The sequence below is a fragment of the Limanda limanda genome, chromosome 17 (assembly GCF_963576545.1).
Source record: "Limanda limanda chromosome 17, fLimLim1.1, whole genome shotgun sequence".
NCBI classification, from domain to species: domain Eukaryota; kingdom Metazoa; phylum Chordata; class Actinopteri; order Pleuronectiformes; family Pleuronectidae; genus Limanda; species Limanda limanda.
The window spans coordinates 19,533,068-19,557,842 of NC_083652.1; the positions used below are offsets into that span (position 1 = coordinate 19,533,068).

The 24,775-nt window shown below is 38.8% G+C and overlaps 1 long non-coding RNA gene and 1 pseudogene across 1 annotated transcript; both read right to left on the reverse strand.

Annotated features, from left to right (window-relative positions):
• Positions 1–10,468: 10,468 nt before the first annotated feature.
• LOC133023446 (uncharacterized) lies at positions 10,469–13,494 on the reverse strand. Its single transcript, XR_009683060.1, has 4 exons — positions 13,430–13,494; positions 12,742–12,823; positions 12,235–12,347; positions 10,469–10,507 (listed from the first exon to the last, which is right to left on the reverse strand). It is a non-coding gene; the product is annotated as an uncharacterized LOC133023446 (long non-coding RNA).
• A 525-nt stretch (positions 13,495–14,019) lies between these two features.
• LOC133023441 (nuclear GTPase SLIP-GC-like) lies at positions 14,020–24,294 on the reverse strand (annotated as a pseudogene).
• Between the last annotated feature and the right edge of the window lie 481 nt (positions 24,295–24,775).

Genomic DNA, 24,775 nt, shown 5'->3' on the forward strand with positions numbered 1-24,775 from the left:
CAATTCATTTGCCTGAATAATAATAATAATGACCTTTTATGTCAGTGCTCGGGCCCTAATTAAAATTCATACCTGCTCCTTCACCCTGACGACACGCTGCACCTTGCAACCCACAGAAATGCACTTGAAGGGTACGAAAAACCCGACGGAGAACCGGACGACTCGGTCAACAACCTTCACAACCTCGTCCACTCCATGCTCAATGGAACCAGCTCTTTGTCCCACTCCGCAGCCAACAAGCCCATCTTTCTGGTCAGAATTTGCCATAAAGGTTCAGTGTGTAGAATTTAGTGACATCTAGTGGTGAAACATGTTGCAGCTGAATAATACAAATATCAAGTATTTAATGAAGGTAAGTGGGCACATAGATCAGAGGGGCTGGGTTAGAATGGACAGTGTGTGTGCATGTGTGCGTTTTTTGGGGTGGGGCTTTGTTTTGGGAAAGAATGATTTCCAGACTTTGTGTTCAAACATCATTTGCATTGATGGCATGTCTCCACGTCAGCTGGAGCAGTCAGCACATGCACAGAGCCTCTTAATTTCCATGGATATTTGTATAATCAAATCGAGTGCTCTGCTCCAGGCGGTAAGGCAGTAGATGCCTGTCGCATGTAGCCAGTCCTGTTCAGTGCTGACCCCACAGGAGGAAGAACCTTCACCATCACGATGAACTCACTAAAGATTTTCTGATTTGCAGCCATTACAGGATCACCTGAAAATGTCAAAATATAATGACAGACCTGCTTCTGCAAAGTTTTTCCTTTCGATACATTTTGATAATACTTGGTTATAATCTCGTCATTGTGACTTTTATTAGTTTAAGCATAATGTTGAAACATACAACCCCAAATCAGAAAAGTTGGAACGGTATGTTACACTTAAAATTAAAAGCACATTATTTGATGTTGGACCTCATAAATGTTATTTTTTAATTGCTTTTTTCAAAATAAACACTGTAACATATTTCTAAAAAAATTGGGACAGTAAAGCATTTACACTTTGTAATGTTGCCATTCCTTTTCACAACACTTTAAAGAAGTTTAGGGACCGTAGAGGAGGACATATCCAAATCCCCCTGTTCCTTTGAGGAGCACTGTGTTTAAAAATTCAGTTAAATTCAAATTCAAAGATCTTTATTGTCATTATACTCAGGTAAAATAAAATTGTATAAGGCTTCTCTCACAAATCTATAGTGTACAAATATAGATCAGAACTTTTCTTTACTGACACACACATAATTTATTTAAGTTACACATAAGCTCTATTACAAAAACAATTTTAACAAGAGAAGATGCTGGAGATTTTCAGGTAACCACTCATCTCTAGCATGTGTTCACTCAATTTGGCTTTTTAGCAAAATAATAAAATAACATTTTGTTTAATGGCACCTTTCTAGATAAGGACACTTTAAAATATATGATAAAAAATAACCATAACTAAAATTTCTAGGGCTGCAAAGCAGCACTGGGCGGGCCCGAGCACATGCATTTTGAAGCGTTGCATAAAGTTTCCTTTGATCTAGGAAGACTGACACTGCAGGAGTGGAGTTGTTTGTGTACGGCTCAGCATCAAAGGATTCATGGTCCATGTATGTCCGCGTTACAGAACATCGTGTTTTAATGGCGTGTAATCAAACTTTGACGCCACGCCACGGTCACACCGTGTGACCAAAAAAAAATCCCTCAGTCAGTTTTTATCTCCATCTTGTTGTGATGACACTCATCTTAGTTTAAGTTGATCCGATGAAAGCCCTGGTACAAGTACATCAAAGTAAAAATGTGGAATATGGCCAAAATGGCCACTAAATGCAAAATAGCAGGCTTCCTGTTGCCGTTGCGCCACCTGCTGTTCTGGCGGTGAAAAGTTGTCCGAGAAGCATGAATCCAAAAGAGTCTGTGGTATCCGTGCGTCCCTCTCCGCGCCACGGACACGGAGAAGCATACTGGAGCCTTAAAAGCTTGGTCTGCTCACCACGACAGCGCCAGATTATTCCGTCTAGTCCGGTAGATCTTGCGCGCAGTTATTCTCGACCCTTGTGTCTACTTGTAGTGCTGCTAAACTCTTGTGTTTCATTTCATCTACCCAGAACCTCTGTGTGCCTTACTGCTTGACTTCTCAGCCTCATCTCATCCTGGATCTCCAAGCCAGCCAGCACCCTGCCGCACCAGCCTGCATCTGCTTCTCCTGCCAATAAACTCTGTTCCTTCATTCTACAACTACTCGTCCATGTCTGCTTTGGGGTCCAAACATTATCACAACCTTAACAGTTTTAATGGTTTTAATTGCGTTAATGCTTTTGAGTAGAACTAAGAATACACTTTTTATTAGTTAAAAGGTAATGACCTGACTTAATAACTTAACTGTTAAAAGGCCAACAAAAAATCCAAACTTCTGATTCATTAGGCAAAATATAAATAAAATACATATAAATGAATGTAAAGACTTTTTTCATGTTACTTACAGATTCACATTTCAAAGTTTTCTCGTCCGAGCTGAGGAATTGAGGAATTCCTTTGAAATGTTTCTTGTCCATTAGTTCTTCAACAGATTTTGTTTCCATGACGGTTGGTAATGAATAATCGCTGATCGATTATTCGTCATTAAGAATTCATTCGAATAAAAATCCAAGCCTAATGAATAATCGTTCTAGTCCCGCACATTATGAGAACAACATCCTCCAGTATCTTACGCGAGCGCGACTTCCTACAGCAGATGAGTGTAACGGTTGCTAAATCCGCGTCAGATATCTTAAAGGACTATTAGTTCAGGTCAGTGATGTGTACATCTACTAAAGAAAATATGTATTCATTCTAACCGCCCCATCCCTTCCCGTAAACTCACAGACCAGGGTTCCTTAACTGAAAAATAAACATTTATTTTAGCTAGACCCAGAACTTATTTTCCCCGACAGTATAATAATAATAATAATCACCTTTCACATTTATCATTCAGATAATGTAACATATATTTTCACAGTGAGCCTCTTTAACACAATTCAATTCAAGCAACGAAATAGAACTTCAGTATATATTTGAATTTAGTATCAGCGAACAGAGACTAACCAAATATTACTTCAACACGTCATTTAAGTGCACTGCACCACGGTGGGCATGAAGTCCAGAAAGCGCAATGGAATTGTCCCTAGAGTTCGTGCTGCGCACTTCGCTCTGTAAAGTCAGTCAACAGTGTCCATTTCACTTATCAGGCACCCGGTAGGGGAGATGTTTCGTTGTAGCTGTAGCTGTAGCTAACTTCAAGCCCAGTGCTGCCATGGAGAAAGTCAGCTGCAGAGTACTCACGGGAGGAGACACGAGGGGAGGAGGGGAAAGAGAGTGGAGAGCGCAACACACTTGAATCTGGCGTCATGCCTTAGCAAATAATCGATTCATTGTTCAATAACGTTATAAATAGTCGAACATGAAAACTCCTGTAAAGTCCCATCCCTAATTCCCATACTTCTCTGTACAGTGCTGTCAGCTTTTCACGAGCAAGATACTGACCAGCTTCCTTTTTCTCCTCTCTAAATCAGAGATTTAATTCATGTTCAGTGATGCCGGTAATGCGCGTTACTCTAATCTGACCACTTTTTTCAGTAACGAGTAATCTAACGCGTTACTATTTCCAAACCAGTAATCAGATTAAAGTTACTTGTCCAAGTCACTGTGCGTTACTATTTTGTCATTAATTGTAAAATATATATTTGATTGAGAGATCGTCAGGTGTGCCGTGGCAAATTATTATCGCGGCTGGGGGAGCAGTCGCCCCGGCGCTCTCCTCTCCACGCAGCCGGGGGCTCGGTGTGCGGCTCGCCTCGACGTATTTTGGGGGAGGAGGTCCTCGTCCGCGGCGCCTCACGGCGTCTCTGGTGCAGGGCTTTCTTTCTCTTGGACCGAGGGGTTGTGTCCGTCGCCGGTGCGATAGGCGGGGACCGGTTGGAGGGGACCGGGTACTGCGGTCGGCGGCGGCGACTCTGGCCGTGTGTCGGGCCCTTCTCGCGGATCACCTCAGCTACGAAAACCCGCTGGGAGAACCCCCCCTTCGCGTGGGGCCTCCCCCCCCGGCGATGCGCCTAGCAGCTGACTGAGAACTGGTGCGGACCACTCGCCCCACTCCACTGTTTCACTCATAACATGCGATTACTACATAAGATTAGGCCAAAGTTACACATGTAGACATGATATCAGCCTACATGTGGTGTTATACTCTTGTTTTGTTTTGCAAAACCACTCCTTGCTTCGCTAATGCTGTGAACAACAGGTACAATGTTCATAAAACATGTTGAAAAGAATTTAATAGTTACATTTATAAACAATATAGATCATAAATAGTTAGTTTTGCCATTACAGTGTAAACAGTTGAATATGTCAGGTCAAGAAATTCTGTCTTTATTTTATTTTAGAAAAACAAGTATCTATGTTAAGTGAAGTCAAGAAAGACTGTATTTATTTTATTTTTATAAAAACATGTATTTTTTCAGGAAATAGCTTTTAAGTTCAACCTCAAATGTCAGGAGATACATTGTACATTGTTGTTGTGTACATTACTGTTAAAAATGCACTTCTAATAAAGTGAGTGTTGGCTAACCCAGTTGTCCTTTTTAAGTTGAGGCGACGGGGGTGTTGTCGGCAGCTTCTGAATGTAACTAATAAAGTAACTTGTAATCTAACTTAGTTACTTTTAAAATCAAGTAACTTGTAATCTAACTAAGTTCATTTTAAAAATCAAGTAATCTGTAAAGTAACTAAGTTACTTTTTCAAAGTAACTGTGGCAACACTGTTCATGTTTTACATAAGTTTAATTATGGGTTCATTGGCTTTATTAGAAATAACTTCAACTTTATTCAAATGGAACTTGAAACACAACATTATTGATCCAAAGTGCTTTACAACACAAAAACAACAGTGAAATCAAAAACAAGAACAAAAATATTGTCATTATAATAACCACTACCTACACCAGTAACAATAATAATGCACAACTATTTAGGCACATTAAAAGGCGAATAAAAACGTGTTATCAGATTACTATTACAAGTTTCAGGGGAGGATCGGATGATGGAAAGGGAGAGAGTTCCAGAGGGAATCCAGTTTTACTACCGCCAAAAAATAATTGCAGCACCAAGCATATAGTTCAAAAGAGTAGTACTTAGTACTCAGTGTCGGAAATAATCATGGACGTGTTTTGGATGGAACATCAACCAGTTAGACTACCATCTCACATTCCTTTAAAAGGACTCATGCACTTGTACCTTGGTGGATTGCCATCATGTAATTGTCATAAAAAACATGACTCAGTACGTGCTCATTAGTTTTACTCAGGACCAAATGAAAATTACAGATAATATTCTTACTGCTTTAAATATAATTTGTTACTATACTGGACTATAGTTTTAGAACATAGGACAGGATTGAGAATATCCCTTGTATGTTTGAAGATCTTCTGCACAAGTGAAGAAACCAACTGCCAGAAGTTGCAAGCAGATGTTAAGGCCGGAGCATGCGTCTGCGTTGTCAGGGGCCCGCAAGCACCCAGTTGTAACGCAGGACTCGTTCTCATTCATGGTTTTCCAACCGTTGCGCGTGTTGCCATGCAATTCCCCGCCAGAACACTAGGCGGAGTAATGTTTTTTGTCAAAGCCAAGTGCTCTTCTATTTGGTCCATATTCGTTCGTCTAAATCTTCCGTGGTTTCCGGGCATGAACCGGAAACGCGACTACGGAAATAATGTAGTTAGCAGACCAATCACAGCCCTTGCGGGCGGGTGACGCTTGCGGGGCTTTGCCGTCTAGTTAGAAAAATTGGCCGACGCACGGCTCTTGCGCTTCCGGGCCCGTGAAAATGCAGAAGCATGCTCCGGCCTTTAGTGACCACCAACAGTTGTCAGGGACAGATCGTCAGTAGTGTACCTAGCATCAACAGCTGTTTTGGCCTTAAAATCACAAGAGCCTATCTTCTAAGGCAGCCTACCACAGGTTGACCAGACCTGGTTGTATGTTCCTACCATCTTGGGGCCCAGTTAAGATCGTTCCTACTGGTCCAGAGACATTGGCTGCAGCGTTCTGCAGTTTCATTTATGGTCTGGTGCAGGGCTTGTTCCTGGATTCCCAAATCTTTGAGTAACGTGAGGGTAGATGTTGCATTACGACCCCTGCAGCCAACCTCCACAGGGCAAACTATTGCTTTCCAGCCTCGTTGCTCAGCCATTGATGCCATTTCTGCATACCGAAGCCTTTTCCTCTCATTTGCTTTGTCAACAGCATCCTCCCAGGGTACTGTCAATTCTATTAAGTAGACAATGCGGATGGTGTTGGACCAGAGTACCAGGTCTGGTCTTTGGGTGGTGGACACAATGTGTGATGGGACTTTTAGCTGCTTGTCTAAATCCACCAGCATTTCCCAGTCTCGGGCATGCTCCAACTGCCCACTCCTGGTGAGTGGAGGAGGCCCTCGCTGTCCCTGTTCCCCTGATTGGACAAAAGGTGTCTTTGGAACTGGGCTCTGTGTTTTGGATGGCAAGGCATTGGTGGCGATTACCTTTGTTTCAATAATTCCTGCCAGGCATTTGAGTACGTGGTCGTGTCTCCACGTATACCTACCTTGTGTGAAACTTACTCCACAGCTTGTGAGGATGTGTTTCAGAGTAGCTCGGGTTGAGCATAGTGAGCAGGATGGATCTTCATTCAGCCAATGCGAGAGGTCTGGGAATGAAAGCAGGAAGCTTCTGCCTGTTTCCATTTTCCATTGCCCTTGTTGTGCCTGAGTGACAGCCTGAGCACATCGTGTTGCCTCCTCCTGCCGGGCCTCCAGGCCGCACAACTTTCGGCATTCTGATGGTGGTACCTTGTTCCCTAAACGCCAACTCTGGCCTAGGCCTAAACTGCCCCTTCCTTGTTGAACATGGCCCACAACGTCAGCATGCTGGAGTGCTGCCTTTGCCTGTTGAGTTGCTACTTTTGGTGTCCATTTCATTCCTGTTGTCAGAGATAGAAAATAATTACATCAGGAAATATTTGAGCTCTGTCTTCTGTTTATTTTGAAGTTTCATCTTGACGTCTTTCATTATGTCGTTCACTTCACACATTATGGATTCTTCTGCCAAATAAAAAGTAAAAAACTATTAAGCAGGACCCATGAAGTATTGTTTCCAAAATTTGCTAAATGAGAAAACAAAATGCCTCATCAGACTTTGACACTGGCCACACTTCAAAAAAAGGAATTTAAAAAAATGTTTTGATTTTAGAAAATGTATCTTTTTATAAAAATGATAACATTAATTAAAAAAGATATCCAGCGAATGTTGAGCAAATTTTAACCACAAACTCCTTTGTTTCCTTTATTTTAAGGGTAAGGCCATATGAAAAAATTCATAATTTTAAAATGACATCAAATAATTGTATGTATTTCCATTCATTGAAAATGAGTGCTGCCAGACTGCAACATTTCAAACAGAAGGGTGAGGTCAGGTCAACATAATACATGCAGAGCAAAATAGAAATAATTATTGTTATGTTATATGGTTAGAAAAAGTGGAGTATTTGATTTTCTGTTTTTCAAAAAGCCTAGCCTGGGTGCCAGACGAACTTAGCCCCGCCCACAACATTTGAGGTCGGGAAGTTCGGTCTGGCATTGCTCCGTTGGAGAGAAGCTATGCCCGAACAGAAGCTGTTCGGACCAATCAAATTGTCTGGAGAGCTGAGATGTGTAGATGCTGCCATTGAGTCTGTTTTAGAAGACATCGACAGCGCATTCATTTTGAAAGAGTAACAGAGAAACGCGATCAAGGCATTTGTAGATCGAAAAGACGTTTTTTCCGTCCTCCCTACGGGATTTGGAAAAAGTTTAATTTATCAGCTGGCCCCTATGGTCGCGAAGAAGATGGGACACAATGAAAACCCAGTGGTCATTGTGGTTTCTCCTTTGGTCGCACTCATGGAGGACCAAGTGAAAGAAAAAATTTAAATAAAAAAACCTAGAGTAAGAATGTTTCTAAAGTAAGAATGTTTCTTTGATCTATTTATTTAAGACAAAGTTGTTGTCTTTGAAGAAATTGTGTCTTATTTTAGGACTTATTAGGCAGATTCTCAATCTGACATCAGTTATATTTTTTTAATTCTGCTCCTTCAGGAATAGATATTCTTCAGAAAACCTTAAAATAAATTGAAAAAGTGTTATATTGTTTCTTGGGGTGCCCACTAGATCAACTGGTATTTTTTCCTCAGTCTTGATTTAACTTTACTTTACTTAAATTTTAATATATTTCATGAATAATATCATAATATGAAATGAATACAGTTTTGCTTTAATGAGGAAAAAAAACATAATATTTGAGACTTAAATAAAAAAAAGTCATAACTTTTTTGAAAGTAGTGAAAAAAATGTATTTAGGTATCAAGCAGTAAGAAGTTCGCTGGAGATCGACTCATTTAACATCTAAAATCTGGAACTTCTTTGTTTCGTTAGAAACTCCGAAACCCCTTTTAATAACAATAGATGTAAGTGATGATACCTTACAGTCAACAACCAGCAAACATTTCCTCCTCTTCAAAAGAAGCAACTTCCTTCAAGTCTGAGAGGATCTTTCCTCTTGTATTTATTTGTTAGTTGTTGATACAGGATTATTGGATTAAATGTAACAATATTTGATATATTTCCAACAGGGCTCTTTTGTCATGCCCTCTGCCTCACCTGCCTACTAGTCTCTCTCTCTTTCTCTCTCTCTCTCTCTCTCTCTCTCTTGTTGTGTGTGTAGGTGACGTGACTAATTGCAGATGAGAACCTGGTCTGCTGGAGTTGGGGCCTTGATTGTCCAGCTGCCTTTAAAAGCTTCACTCCTGCTCTCAGTCTGCGCCGGACTATAGACTAAGTTCATGTTAGTTCTAGCAGCCAAAGAATCGTAACATTTAAGATTCTGATCCTGTTGGTTCCGTGTCCTGACTTTGTCTGTCTCCCTGCTCGGGACCAGCAGCTGAATAATTCCCCCGACTCCAGCTCCAGAGTTCTACCTGCCTGCCTGCCTGCGTGCTTTATTGGAAATTCCACTAAACCTCAGTTTAGACTTTACTTCTGTCTCAGCCTTTGACTCTGTGTCCAAAGCCTGGCCGTAACATCTTTTTGCAACCAATGACAAAGTATTTTTGTGACAGATTTAAAAAAGGGTACAAGATTTTTGCATATTTTTAATATGCATATCGTAGGTTACTATTAATGAGTGTGACAGTTTAGACCACTGTCCCTGTTCGGCTGCCTGTCGGCGGCGCGCATTGATGGATGGTGTGAGCGGCAAGGCCCTCAAGCATACATTCTCTTTGTTCAAACACTCACAAACAATCTTACCCGCTCACCACGGCTCTGTACTGCAGACTAAAAGAGTCAGGGCGGGGCTGAGGGCTTTAAATATGGTGTCAGGAAATACCTGCTGCAACTGATTGGACTGATTGGCCATGTTTGGGCCAAACCATTTTCCCTTGTGTCAAAGAGGGACACTGGACATTGACATTGGACATTAATGAGTGACAATTTTAAATGTACTAGTGAAAATCACTAATCTGCTAAATGAAAGTAACATTAACATGCATGCTGTATTTTTTGATGAGTGTATTCATGGTTGGTTGGCAAAATGCTCAGTATTATAATCCCCCTGTTGATTGGGCCTGTCTAGTGGGAGGGGCCATGGGGTATATAAGGGGTGAGCTGCTGTCCTTCTGACAGTCTGCTGCATGCTGTTGCCGGAGGAGGTTGTCGGTGTTGTGCAGGGTGCTCAGCAGGGTGCTCAGCAGGGTGCTCAGCAGGGTGCTCAGCAGGGTGCTCAGCAGGGTGCTCAGCAGGGTGCTCAGCAGGGTGCTCAGCTCTCCACGGAATATCTACTGAGGTGATTATTCTATTATGTTGTAATTGAGTTTAATTTGCATTTATTTTGCTAATGGATTATTTGATTTATTGACATTGATTATTTGAAGTACCGGTATTTGATTTTGAATATGCTTTGATTTATTATAGAGAATATTTGATTATTGATTATTTGAATTGATTGAATTATTTGATTGTGGAATTGGTTTTGAATATGTTTTTATTTGACTATTTGCAGATGTTTGGGTTTTGGCCTCCTATGTATGTTGTGCACTTATTTTGACACTTTGGGAGAATAAATGTTGTTATAAACCAATTTGCAACTGTGTGCCTTGCCATCTTTGGGTTTGAAAGTCCAGTCTTTTTAAGGTTACATTACCTTCACCCGAGGCGGGGTGTGACAATGAGGATCTAACATAAATACCTGCTGCAGAGTTGTACCATTTACGTTTAACACTTGGTGACTGGCATTGGCTGGACTCTTCTCTAGGATCCATATCCATGTTTCCTTGTTTTTTATATACATGTATATAAAGGGAAGCAAGAAAAAAGTTGGTACAAGTTCTCAAAACATTGAAATTAGAACTCTTTGTAGATAATAACATTATAAGATTTAAGATAGCTCACTTGTATCCTTTGTTTCTATGGTGGATGGCAAAACCTGAGAATGAACAAATATATTTGTCTCTTAAAACATTTAATCAGGAAATATCCAACAGAAAGAAGAAATTATATATATTTACTTGAAATTGAGTGAGGCAATCTATTTGTAAAGACATTATTCAGCAAACACGATAAATATAATCTGTATGACTAAAATTAACGGTTCAGATTACACTTAATTGTGCAAAACTGTATGTAACTTACTTGAGTAGCTGAATTCATGGTTTCCTGTTTTGTTGCAGATGTGCTATATTTTTTCTAGTAATAATAGGAAACATTTTGCAGCGACATTTTTATAAAACTATGTGTCCATCGAGAGGCATCATCAGAACCTTTGGCACAAGTTCATGCTACTTTTCCTGTCATACAGCACTTCACTTTTCCCATATTTTGTCCTGTTACAGCCTGATTCCAAAATCGATTAAATTAATTTTTATCATCAAAATTCTACACACAATACCCGATAATGACCTCAAGCTCCATCAGGTTGGATGGGGAGCATCAGTGCACAGCCATTTTCAAATCTCTCCAGATATGTTCAATCGGGTTCAGGTCTGGGCCACTCAAAGACATTCACAGAGTTGTCCTGAAGCCACTCCTTTGTTATCTTGGCTGTGTACTTAGGGTCGTCGTCCTGTTGGAAGATGAACCTTTGCCCCAGTCTGAGGTCCAGAGCGCTCTGGAGCAAGTTTTCATCAAGGATGTCTGTGTACATTGCTGCATTCATCTTTCCCTTGATCCTGAAACAAATCCCCACAGCATGATGCTGCCACCACCATGCTTCACTGTAGGGATGGTATTGGCCAGGTGATGAGCGTTGCCTGGTTTCCTCCAGAAATGACGCTTGGCATTCAGGCCAAAGAGTTCAATCTTTGTTTCATCAGACCAGATCATTTTGTTTCTCATGGTCTGAGAGTCCTTCAGGTGCCTTTTGGCAAACTCCAGAAGGGCTGTCATATGCCTTTTACTAAGGAGTGGCCTCCGTCTGGCCACTCTGCCAGACAGGCCTGAAGTGCTGGAGTGCTGCAGAGCTGGTTGTCCTTCTGGAAGGTTCTCCTCTCTTCACAGTGCAACACTGGAGCTCTGTCAGAGTAACCATCAGGTTCTTGGTCACCTCCCTGACTAAGGACCTTCTCCCCCAATCGTTCTGTTTGGCCGGGCAGCCAGCTCTAGGAAGAGTCCTGGTGGATCCAGACTTCTTCCATTGACGGATGATGGAGTCCACTGTGCTCATTGGGACCTTCAATGGGGCAGACATTTTTCGTTACCTTTCCCCAGATCTGTGCCTCGATGCAATCCTGTCTCGGAGGTCTAAAGACAATTCCTTGGACTTCATGGCTTGGTTTGTGCTCTGACATGCACTGTCACCTGTGAGACCTTATATCAACAGGTGTGTGCCTTTCCAATTCATGTCCAATCAACTGAATTTACCAGAGGTGGACTCCAATCAAGTTGTAGAAACATCTCATGAATAATCAGTGGATACAGGATGCACCTGAGCTCAATTTTGAGTGTCATGGACAAGGCTTTTTATTTTGAATAAATTTGCTAAATTTTTTATCAGTACGGGTTGTTTGTAGAATTGAGGGAAAAAAATAATTTGATCCATTTTGGAATAAGGCAGTAACATAACAAAATGTGGGAAAAGTGAAGCGCTGTGAATACTTTCCAGATGCACTGTATCCCCTAGTGGTTGTTTAAATCGTCTTTACAGTGAAATATTACCTTTAACAACTTGAGATATTGCTTGAATGTTTTCCTTGGTCCAACTTTTGGGATCAATTCTTTGATCTCTTCATCCTCAAGGTTGTAAAAGTGGTCCTTATTGATTCCTTGATCTGTACAAATATTCAGGTGAAACAAATAGTTATTGTTTCATTGGGAGAAAAGGGGTGTTGGCACATTTGGGTGTTGACATGTTTGTCGGATGGGTCATTGCATATTTGATTTCTGGTTGGACTTGAATGAAAAGCTCAGACAATTATTTCAATTACATACACACCTACAGACCAATCATTCCTATCAAGTGAATGAACGTGTCCTTTAGTGTGTGAAAATGAAAAGGGTTTTTAGTGCTGGTGCTTCTCATACGTTGTGAACACAGACTGTGTGCATTGAGACTAATATGTCAGTTTTAAACTCCTCAACAAAGGTGCAGTATTTGTATGTCTGTGTTAGTCGGTGATTCATTAATATATCTGTGCCCCCCAAAGATACATGGTTATACTTTACCTTTAAAAGTCTCCATAAAATCGCTCAGACCCCACTCACTTAGTTTGTTACGAACAAAATCATCCATGTCCAAGAAAAGATACTGAAAGGAAAAAAAATAGTGAATCAGCCATTGTTGCTTTGACATTACTGAAACGTATCTGAATATTGAGTGAAAACAAAATCCATTGGAAAGTGCATTAACCCAAATAACCAACTGTTTAAACTGCACCTTTGTGTGATATTGTCTGTGAGGTTTCAACATATTTTAAATCATATTCACAACTAGACCATCGCCAGAAAGGTTGGACATAACTTTGAGGATATAGCATCCAAACAAAACAGAACTAAAACAGCTACATTCATTTAATTTGACTAACCCATACTGGCCATCCATCATCATCGCATGATACTTAACTTTCGTTTACAGTCAAGAGTTGCAACACAGTGATCAGTTAAATCATACCATATACGTGTGGTTAAGAGGAGAAATAATTATATTATTTAATGTTAAACTATACAGGAGACAGGCTGATCTTGTGTTACTCACCTTCTAAAACAGAACTAGGTTTTATGTTTCATTAGTTATTGATTCGTTTGGCAAAGCAGTGACAAAAGAGTACAGCCCGTTTCTACACACACTGTTTGATGTAGTATCTTCATAATACATTTACTGGTGAATATAATGTAATCAAGTTGTTGTACTTACATGTTCCCAGATCCTCTTTAATGCACCGATAGGATTCCAGTTGAACAACTCTTCAAGCTCAGTCTCCGCCCCTCCGCCCACAAAGCAGATTCAGCAAGTTTAAAGGAAGAGCTCACTGAAAAATGAAAATTCACTCATTATCTATCTATTTTTCAGGATGATAAAAAAACTGCAGCCTCATAAACTCTGGAGCGAATCAAACACTAAATAAACTCCATGTTCAGATCAGATCCTGATAACGGGTGAAGAGTGTTCATTAGTTAACGTGAGAGCAGGTCAGCAGGCGAGAGGAGGAGGAAACAGGAAGAGAGATGGTTATTGAGTCGAGCATCACAACCGTTTACTCTCAGTCACACCTCAAAATATTGCTATTGTCAGATCCCTCTTCCGTTAGAACCCCTTTCAAAACAAGAGTCCTAACCGACACCCTTCTTATAACAGGAACTACACATGTATCTGCCATAATAAAGCCACGAAATAAAATAGATTACACTAACGGAATATTTGAATAATGGACAAAAATTAAAACTATCCTTTATCAATCTGTAGCATATTCCCCCAAAAAATGCTCAAGACTTTCAACTGTTGTTTTCAGGTTTATTTGAAACTGTCCTAAACAACACCGTAAGAGCTTGTGCCCTGTCATAGGGCGCTAAAATATCAAAAGTTTCCTTTGTGAAGTTACAGATTAATAAAAGTAAGTCCCCGTCTATACAAGAACTTCACTTTCAAGATAAAAGCATGTAAAAAAAACCTCTGTTTACCTTATATTTTTGATTTTTGATACAGTAAAGGCTAAATCACAGTTTGTCCTTTTAAACTTCAGGTGCAGCACACAAGTCTAAACTATATAAATGTCAAATCAGTGTGAAGAGCACTGACAAACTCATAGACTTTCTGTTGTAGTCAGATTTTTTTTTTCATAACCTTATTTTGTCAATTTTGCTTTTATTAACTGATGAAAACGCAACCAATAATCTAGGAAATTGTGGATGTGCTACACCGAGATGCATCGTTGTGCATTTGAATCATTGACTGCTGAATCGTAATGTAATCGTGAGGCTAGTGAAGGTGCACTAGTGAGCAGCCAGTCATCACAGTCATGTCAGACAGGATGGCAGCATCTCCCAGCTCCTGTGCTAGTTATGCTGGTTTTTCTTCTCTTTGGTGGAGCTGAGTGGTGATTTTCAAAGGACTAAGGTACCGGGGCATCAAGTTTACAGCTAATTCGGCCAAACACAAACACAAATATAGTTTCCTTTTGTTAATGTACACACATGATTTACTAACTTGTTGTGCTTAATGTAGAGACACTACAGGTGAATACAGTCAAATTTGTATCTAATAATATCACAATCACCACCTTAATTACATTACTCTAAAAATCTGCATAACAAATCTGTTAACTATAAAAGCCAGCATAACAAACAATAGATTGTGAGATGAGACCACATAGGCAGTCTAACCGAAGGAGGGCCCAGGGGTGCCAACAGTTACTCACCTCAGGTGTATCACAGCAACAATGATACAACACTCTAGTCCCAGTGCTCTCACTCACATGCATTACGTGGTGACCTCGCCCGGAGTGCCAAGCCTCACAACAGTGTGGCACTAAGCTGCACTCAAACAAATGATATGGAAATTTAAGAATATAACCATATATATATCTGTAAACGATATAACCAATAATGGTGTAACCCGGTTGGTCAAACAAAGACAATTCAAACAAACTAATCAAGGATCTCAGAGTGAAGATGCAGAACAGTCAAATGCAAGTATCTTATTTAGGAGGACTAAAAGCTGTCTCTCCGAGTAGGCGACGGAGAGGCGAGGAATCTAAACATAAGTATGTTTCCTTTGAAGATAAGCAACCATACATTCAGTTACTTGGAGAATAAACAAACGATAAAGAAGGGTCTGACCGTTTTCAGGTCATACACAATTCAGACCATTGAAACAGTTCAAGTCATAAAGTATTTTGACAGGTTGTATATGTATGTAGACATAGGTCATACAGCAATTAAACAGGTTACATATATATCTAGATATAGATCATAAAACTTACTTTTCAACTAAAGCATAGGTTTTAGCCACACTTAGAAATTTTTCACTACAATTATTATCATTGAAAAGACAAAGCCATTCGGGCCAAGTGGCAAAGATCTGTAGCACTTTCACCACAATGTTCCTGGTTTGAACGAGACTGTGGACCTCTGCATGTCAGCCACCTTCCTTTGGACTATGATGAGTTCATGATGAAAACGCCCGATGCCAAAACAAACACTAAAATCGCTGCATTAAATGAACAAAAAAAAAAAGTCAAAAGTACACTCAAAGAGAACAAGAATAATATCTTGATGAAAATGTGTATTATAGTTGTGTAATGTGTATGTTTGTTGTGTTATTCTCGTAATGTGTTGTCATTGTTTTTCATTGACAGTAAGGAACATCTGTTTGAAAGCTCAGTATGGATTTGTGTTGGCTTCAAGTTGATTGTAGAATTTCCCCACCCTGGCAAGCTCTACTGAAACATCTAAAAAGCAAACAAACAAAAGCTTATTGTGTAAAATATGCACATTATCAATGACGCTATGATGAATAATTCTATCATGATATGTTTTCTACCTGGGAATGAGCAGTCATCTGTCCCGAGTGACAGCTGGATTGATTCCATCAGGGTTTCCTTTAGCGTTTTCAAGATTTTCCCCTAAATCAAAACCATCGGTATTACTTTTCACTCACACAGCCAAATTATGTGTTGAAGATTTGCTGACTCATACATGCATTAACAGTTTAGATGTGTATTTAGATTCAGACAGTGACTGGAGGAAAAGCATCTTTCTGAATGATACACACACCACTTCAATATTTTTACCTTGAATTGTAGATAAAGATATGAAATCTGACATACCCTCAACTCATTTAGTTGCCCCAGCATGTTGTCTTTTGCCATCTTAAACATGGTGTCCTTTTGATCATGCACATGGTCGTTAATAGTGCGCCTCATGTTTTCCAAGGAGCCTTCTCCTGTAATCTTAGCTGCGTCTACAATAGAACACTGTTGTCAAACCCATGTTTCTGTACAATCATGATGCAAATGTGCATTATTTTAACCACAGGTTGTACATGCTGTGATCTTCATTATCACCTGTATAGCATTTCTGCATGTTTTCCTCGATTGTCTCTGTCAGACTGCTGTAGACTGTTTTCTTATCCTCCCGGATGATTTTTTTTAGTTTTTTCTTGAGATTGTCCTCCTGAGAGAGATAGAGAGAGACAGAGTGAGAGAGAGACAGAGTGTTATTGTAAACCTCAAAAAAAATATAAAAATAAAAAGTAGAGCTCAGCACAATAAAAAAATTGATAGCCTTTAACCCGACACAAGTGTCTCACCCCCCCCCCCCCACACACACACACACCTCTGTCTTGAGAAAATGCAGTTGCAGACGAACATCTTTGTAGGCGTTAATCATCCCCTCTGTGTCCAGTGAAAACGATTCAATGGCGCCCTTGAATGGTCCACTTTTATCTTCATTTCTGAAGAAGTTGAAATGCTTACATTATATAATACACCCTTTAGTCAATTAAACTTTGAAAAATTGATGTCATCATTCAGTAATTTCTCACGGGAAGGTCATCCTGAATTCCTCATCAATGCTGCCAGTCAGTTCTGAACTTAAAGTCGTGTTGATGTTCTTTTTCCTTCCATTCTTTGCTTTGAATACGCCATCGTTGTTAACAGCAAACTTCAATCTCTTGTGGAAGGCACTACCATTTTCTCCACGCTGAGAGGAGAACAAATATTTTATTATAAATATTATTAAAATAGATATAAATTGTGAATTAAGTTGTTAAATATAATTATAAATACATACAGGATCTAAAATGGAGTCCATCTGTTCTTTGAATGAATCTTGTGATTTTCCAACCCCCTCAGTGAGGCATCGTTCAAATGTCGAGTAAATCTCATTGATTGTTTTTTGGAGCTGTTCGAGTTCATGCTGCATCTTTTTTTCAAGGTCTGTGCAAGCCTGCTTTTTACTGTCAGCCTTAAATAAAACACAAATTCATTTGAATTGATGACATTTACAGTAGTCTTGATTTTGACAATTTTTGAAGAAAACAAAAATCAGTTGGGGTAGGAAGGACCTGTAGACTCTTTCAATATTGATTTGGCATCAAACAAAGTTATTTAATTTTTACATGTTTAAACTGGATTTAAGCATATACCTATTTGATGTCAATGTTATTTTCAGGGAACATAAATGCCAATGAGGAGGATTTAACACAAGGAGAGAGGTTTCGTTACTCGATCTTACCACGTCCCTGAATCTTGTCCCTTGAATCAGAGAGAGAATCCCACGAGCTCCAGACACATAGTTTAATGCCTCTGAGTGATTGTTATTCAGACTTTGCAGAACATCCCGAAGTTTGGGAATTTCTATTAAAAAAAACCCACAGTTTTGGATCATACTTTAAACTCGTCATTCACTTGTCATGACATGAAGAAACACTTTACCCACCAGTGTCATCTGGCTGTAGATTTACGCCATTATGAAACTCCTTGCGGCTCACAGTGAACACTTCGAAGGAGAATTGTGCCTGCAAAGAATAAGGGTTTGATGATGAGGCAGGCTTGGATTCAGGACAATCTTTGTTGATCAGATTTTCTGTTGCTCTGCAGAAACTCACGCTGCATTGTGGGTATTCATTTTGGAATTCTCTGTTCACTGCACGCTTGGCTTCTTGGTTTCTTTTGAGCACAAGATCACAAACTGACCTACAAGAAAAGTTTGAGTAAATGAATTGAGTCTTTGGAATTGGGGAACTTTTGTTAAGAGCTTTGTGACCATCTGGATATAAACTCTGGATTTTATCTGCAAGGTAGATTCTGAACTACTCTGTTGCTTTATCGTTTACAGTTATTCTCAATGCCGACACCAGGGTCTGCTCAACAGCAGCACGAGGTCAAAAGAAAGTCATACTTTTGGAATCTTAAATGACTTACTGATCATCGGAATCATCAACATTATCAGACTTGGTGCAGATGAAGTGAATGCGCTGACACTCGCCACCATTTTCTATCAGGCTACTGGCATTTTGCAGGATCTCCCAAGCGTCTTTCTCTGCTACTGGTCGATTAATGTCAGCCACAATCCACACAGTAGAGCAACTTCCAACAATCTGACGAGGCATAATATCAAGTTAATTATGAACAATTAACTATCAGTGCTTTGGAATACATTTGACAGTTTCCAGATAATACATAAATGCAATATTAAATACAACAAACAGTAGTAAATGTGAATAAGTGACCTTTTTCCACATGTTGTCTCTGCTCTTGTTACGGTCTCCATTTCCTGGAAGGTCCACAAGCGTGACATGCTGGAGAAGTTCCTTGTTAGGCAACCTGACAGTCACGCATTCCACTAAGGGCCAGTACTGTCTCACTCCATCTTCTTCCTGGTTTGATGCACTTACATATCTGACAAATTTGTCACGTAGCTCTTCAGCCTGATGTAAAAAAATTGAGTAAAACAATGCAAATAATTACATTTATACACACCTTCAAAGTATGAAGAACAGTGAAACACTATCATTGAAATAAATAAAAGTAAAGGTCTCAAATTTGATAATTAAACCTGAAGACGAGACAAAAGTAACATTTTAAGTGATTATGAACACACCTGTAAATCAATATAAATACTTTTTCATGTTACTTACAGATTGACATTTCAACGTTTTCTTTTCCGAACTGAGGAATTCAGGAATTCCTTTGAAATATTTCTTGTCCATGAGTTCTTCAACAGATTTTGATTTCCAATCTTCTCTGTACAGTGCTCTCATCTTTTTACGAGTATCATCATCATCATCATCATCCAGAAGATTCTTGGAATTCCACAACTCATTTTTCCAGTCCTAATAAAGACATTCATTATCAGGATAGTTGAATTAAATGGCATATAATGTCTGGCAACTGGATATTTGCAGCTACACTGTACATTTTCAAATTGTAAAAAGTAAAGATTAACATACTCACCTCTTTTTTAATGAACTCAATTTCTGCCTCATACTCTTCACTGTTGTTGTTTGCCTCCACTTTGAACATGACTGAGGTGCATGCACAGACGCTTCCAGAGGTCAGAAGATTCTTCTCTCCAACGATGGCATTTATCAAAGAGCTCTTTCCAGCCCCGGTTTTTCCAAAGACACCGACCAGCATCCTTTTTTTTTGTCTCCAAATCAGAGATTTTATTCCTGTTGTACATAAATTTAATTATGGGTTAATTGGCTTTACTAGATATAACTTCAACTTTAATCAAATGGCACCTGAAACACAACATTATTGATCCAAAGTGCTTTACAACACAAAAAACAACAGTGAAATTAAAAACAAGAACAAAAATATTGTCAATTTAATAATCACCACCTACACCAGTAACAATAATAATGCACAACCATTTAGGCACATTGAAAGGCTAATGAATAAAAACGTGTTTTCAGATTACTATTACAAGTTTCAGGGGAGGATCGGATGATGGAAAGGGAGAGAGTTCCAGAGGGAATCCAGTTTTACTACCATCACAAAAATGATTGCAGCACCAAGCACATAGTTCAAAAAAGTAGTACTTAGTACTCATTGTCTTAATTAATCATGGATGTGTGTTGACTCAGTACGTGCTCAATAGTTCTACTCACGACCAAATGAAAATGAAAGATAATATTCTTACTGCTTTAAATTTAATGGGTTACTGTACTGGACAATAGTTTTAGAACATAGGACAGAATTGTGAATATCCCTTGTGTGTTTGAAGGTCTTCTGCACAAGCTGTTCGAGGATTCCCAGATCTTTGAGCAACGTGATGGTGGATGTTGCATTACGACCACTGCAGCCGACCTCCACAAGGCGAACTATTGCTTTCCAGCCTCGTTGCTCTGCCATAGATGCCATTTCTGGCATGTATGGAATCTGGCATCTCATTCGCTTTATCAACAGCATCCTCCCATGGTACTGTCAATTCTATTAAGTAGACAACACGGATGGTTTTGGACCAGACTACCAGCTCTATAACTTGTGAGGATTTGTTTGAGGGTAGATCTGGTTGAGCATAGTGAGCAGGATGGATCTTCATTCAGCCACTGCTGGAGGTTTTGGAAAGAAAGCAGGAAGCTTCTGCCTGTTTCCATTTCCCATTGCCCCTGTTTTGCCTGAGTGACAGCCTGAGCACATCTTGTTGCCTCCTCCTGCCGGACCACCAGTCCTACCAACTTTTGGCATTCTGATGGTGGTACCTGGTACCAAAAAGGACTACTCTGGCCTAGGCCTAAACCGCCCCTTCCTTGTTGAACATGCCCCACAATGTCAACATGCTGGAGTGCTGCCTGTGCCTGTTGAGTTGCTACTTTTGGTGTCCATTTCATTCCAGTTGTAAGAGATATAAATTACTTACTTCAGGAAATCATTGAGCTCCGTCTTCTTTTCCTTTTGAAGTTTCCTTTCGACATCTTCCATTATCTTTTTCACTTTACACTTTATGGATTCCTCTGCCAAATACAAAGTAAATAACTATTAAGCAGGACCCATGAACTATTGTTTCCAAAATGTGCACAATGAGAAAACAAAGTGCCTCATCAGACTTTGACACGGGCCACACTGCAAAAAAAGGAATTTAAAAAAAGAACAGTTATCTTGTTTAGCATGTATTGCTTTAGAAAAGTAATCTTATTTTAAGAATGATAACTTTAATTTAAAAAGATATCCAGCGAGTATTGAGCAAATTTTTACCACAAACTCCTTTGTTTCCTTTATTTTAGGGGTAAGGCCATTTGAACAAATTCATCATTTTAAAATCAAACATCAAATAATTGTATATTTTTCTATTCATTGAAAATGAGTGCTGCCAGACTGCCACATTTCAAACCGGAGGGCGAGGTCAGGTCAACGTAATTCATGCAGAGCAAAATAGAAATAATAATTGTTATGTTATACGGTTAGAATAACTGGAGTATTTGTTTTTTGACCATTTTTTGACTGTTTTTGAAAAAGCCCTTACTCTGTCAAAAAATTGCTTCTTAGTCTGTCAATGATTGACAATGTAGAAAGTGGTATCATCCTGAATGAGAGACGATAGATGGTTCTGACTTTTCAAAGAAGCTGAATTTTTGTTATGTTTTAATTAAAAAAAAAAACTAAAGTAAGAATGTTTCTTTGATTTTAATTTAAGACAAAGTTGTTGTCTTTGAAGAAATTGTGTCTTATTTTAAGACTTATTAGGCAGATTCTGAATCCTACATCAGTTATATATTTTTTAATTCTGCTCCTTCAGGAATATATATTCTTACCAAAGCCTTAAAATAAATTTTAAAATGTGTTATATTGTTTCTTGGGGTTCCCACTAGATCATCTTGATTTAACTTTACTTGACCTAAATTTAATAGATTTCGTGAATAATAGCATAATATTACAAGAATACAGTTTTGATTCAATGAGAAAAAAATATATTATTTGAGTATTAAATAAAAACAAGTCATAACTTTTTAACAGTAATGAAAAAAATGTTTTTAGGTATTAAGAAATAAGAAGTTCGCTGGAGATAATTGTTTCTTTAGAAACTCCGAAACACCTTTTAATAACAATAGATGTAAGTACAGTCAACAACTATCAAACATTTCCTCCTCTACAAAAGAGGCAACTTCCTTCAAGTCTGAAAGGATCTTTCCTCTTTTATTTGTCGGCTTGATACAGGATAATTTTTTTGCAGTGCAGTCTGACAAAGTTTTTTTGTGGTAAAGATTTAAAAACAGGTAATTGCTCTACAAGGACATTTTCATATCAAAGATATTTTTGCATATTTTTATTTTGCATATTGAAGGTTGCTAATGTTGAGGATATAACATAAATACCTGCTGCAGAGTTCGGCCGTTTACGTTTAAGTTTTGGTGCCTGGATTTGGCTGGACCCCTCTCTAGGATCTGTATCTATGTTTCATTGTTTTGTATATACATGTATAAGAAAGGAAGCAAGAAAAAGGTTGTCACAAGGTTCTCAAAATATTGAAATGTGGTGTCTGTGTTGATAATAATACGATAAGATTTAATATAGCTCACTTGTATCATTTGCTTCACTGGCGGATGGCAAAACCTGAGAATGAACAAATATATTTGACTCTTATAACATAAATCATGAAACATCCAACAGAAAGAAGAATTTTTTTATTTTTACTTGTAAAATAATTATTGACTGCAATAAACATTACATTTAACTGTGCAAAACTGTACGTAACATACTTGAGTAGCTGAATTCACGATTTCCTGATTTGTTGCAGATGTGTTATATTTTTTATAGTAATTATAGGAAACATTCGCTAATCGATAACAGCAGAGACATTTTCATAAAACTCTTTGTGTCCATCTAGTGGCATCAGCACCTTTAACACAAGTTCATGCTCCTTTTCCTGTCATATCCACTGGTATTAGTTTAAATCGTCTTTACAGTGCGGATTATTACCTTCAACAACTTGAAATGTCGCTTGAATTTTCTCCTTGGTCCAATTTTTGGGATCAATTCTTTGATCTCTTCATCCTCAAGTTTGTCAAATTCGTCCTTATCGATTTCATTATCTGGAAATAAAAATAAATTGATATTATTTCATTAGGGGCGAAACAGGTGTTGGCACATTTGTTGGTTTAATCTTAAAGGATATGTCAGTCCCACAGAGTTAACATGGTTGGATTAGGTCATTGCATATTTGAATTCTTGTTGGACTTGATTTAATAGCTTATTGTAGTCAGACAATTCTTTCAATTCCACACACACCTACAGAACAATCATTCCTATCAAGTGAATGAATGTGTCCTTTAGTGTGTGAAAATTAAAAGGGTTTTTACTGCTGGAACTTCTCATACGTTGTGAACACAGACTATGTGTGCACTGAGATTAATATGTCTTAATATGTTTTAAACTCCTCAACAAAGGTGCAGCATTTTTATGTCTGTGTTAGTCGGTGATTCATTAATATATCTGTGCCCCCCAAAGATACATGGTTATACTTTACCTTTAAAAGTCTCTATCAATGTGCTGAGACCCCACTCACTGAGTATGTTACGAACAAAATCATCCATGTCCAAGAAAAGATACTGAAAGGAAAAACAAATAGTGAATCGGTCATTGTTGGTTTGACATTACTGAAACGTATCCAATTAAATATTGATGAGTGAAAACAAAATCCATTGGAAAGTACATTAACCCAAATAACCAACTGTTTAAACTGCACCTGTGTGTGATATTGTCTGTGAGGTTTCAACATATTTTAAATCATACTCACAACTAGACCATCGCCAGAAAGGTTGGACATAACTTAGAGGATATAGCATGCAAACAGAACAGAACCTAAACACCTTGAAAACAGCTACACTCAGTTAATTTGAGCAGCCCCTACTGGTCATCCATCAACATCGCATGATACTTAACTTTCGTTTACAGTGAAGAGCTGCATCACGGTGATCAGTTAAATCAGATACATTATACGTGTAGTTCAGAGGGGAAATAATTATATTAATTAATAATGTTAAACTATACAGGTTATACAGGAGGAGACAGGGTGGTCTTCTGTTACTCACCTAAAACAGAACTAGGTTTTATGTTTCATTAGTTATTGATTCGTTTGTCAAAGCAAAGCAGTGACAAAAGAGTACAGCCCGTTTCTACACACACTGTTTGATGTAGTATCTTCATAATACATTTACTGGTGAATATAATGTAATCAAGTTGTTGTACTTACATGTTCCCAGATCCTCTATAATGCACCGATAGGATTCCAGTTGAACAACTCTTCAAGCTCAGTCTCCGCCCCTCCGCCCACAAAGCAGATTCAGCAAGTTTAAAGGAAGAGCTCACTGAAAAATGAAAATTCACTCATTATTTATCTATTTTTCAGAATGATAAAAAAACTGCAGCCTCATAAACTCTGGAGCGAATCAAACACTAAATAAACTCCATGTTCAGATCAGATCCTGATAACTAGTGAAGAGTGTTCATTAGTTAACGTGAGAGCAGGTCAGCAGGCGAGAGGAGGAGGAAACAGGAAGAGAGATGGTTATTGAGTCGAGCATCACAACCGTTTACTCTGTCACACCTCAAAACAGTTCTATTGTCAGATCCCTTTTCCGTTAGAACCCCTTTCAAAACAAGAGTCCTAACCGACACCCTTCTTATAACAGGAACTACACATGTATCTGCCATAATAAAGCCACGAAATAAAATAGATTACACTAACGAAATATTTGAATAATGGACAAAAATTTAAACTATCCTTTATCTATCTGTAGCATATTCCCCCCAAAAAT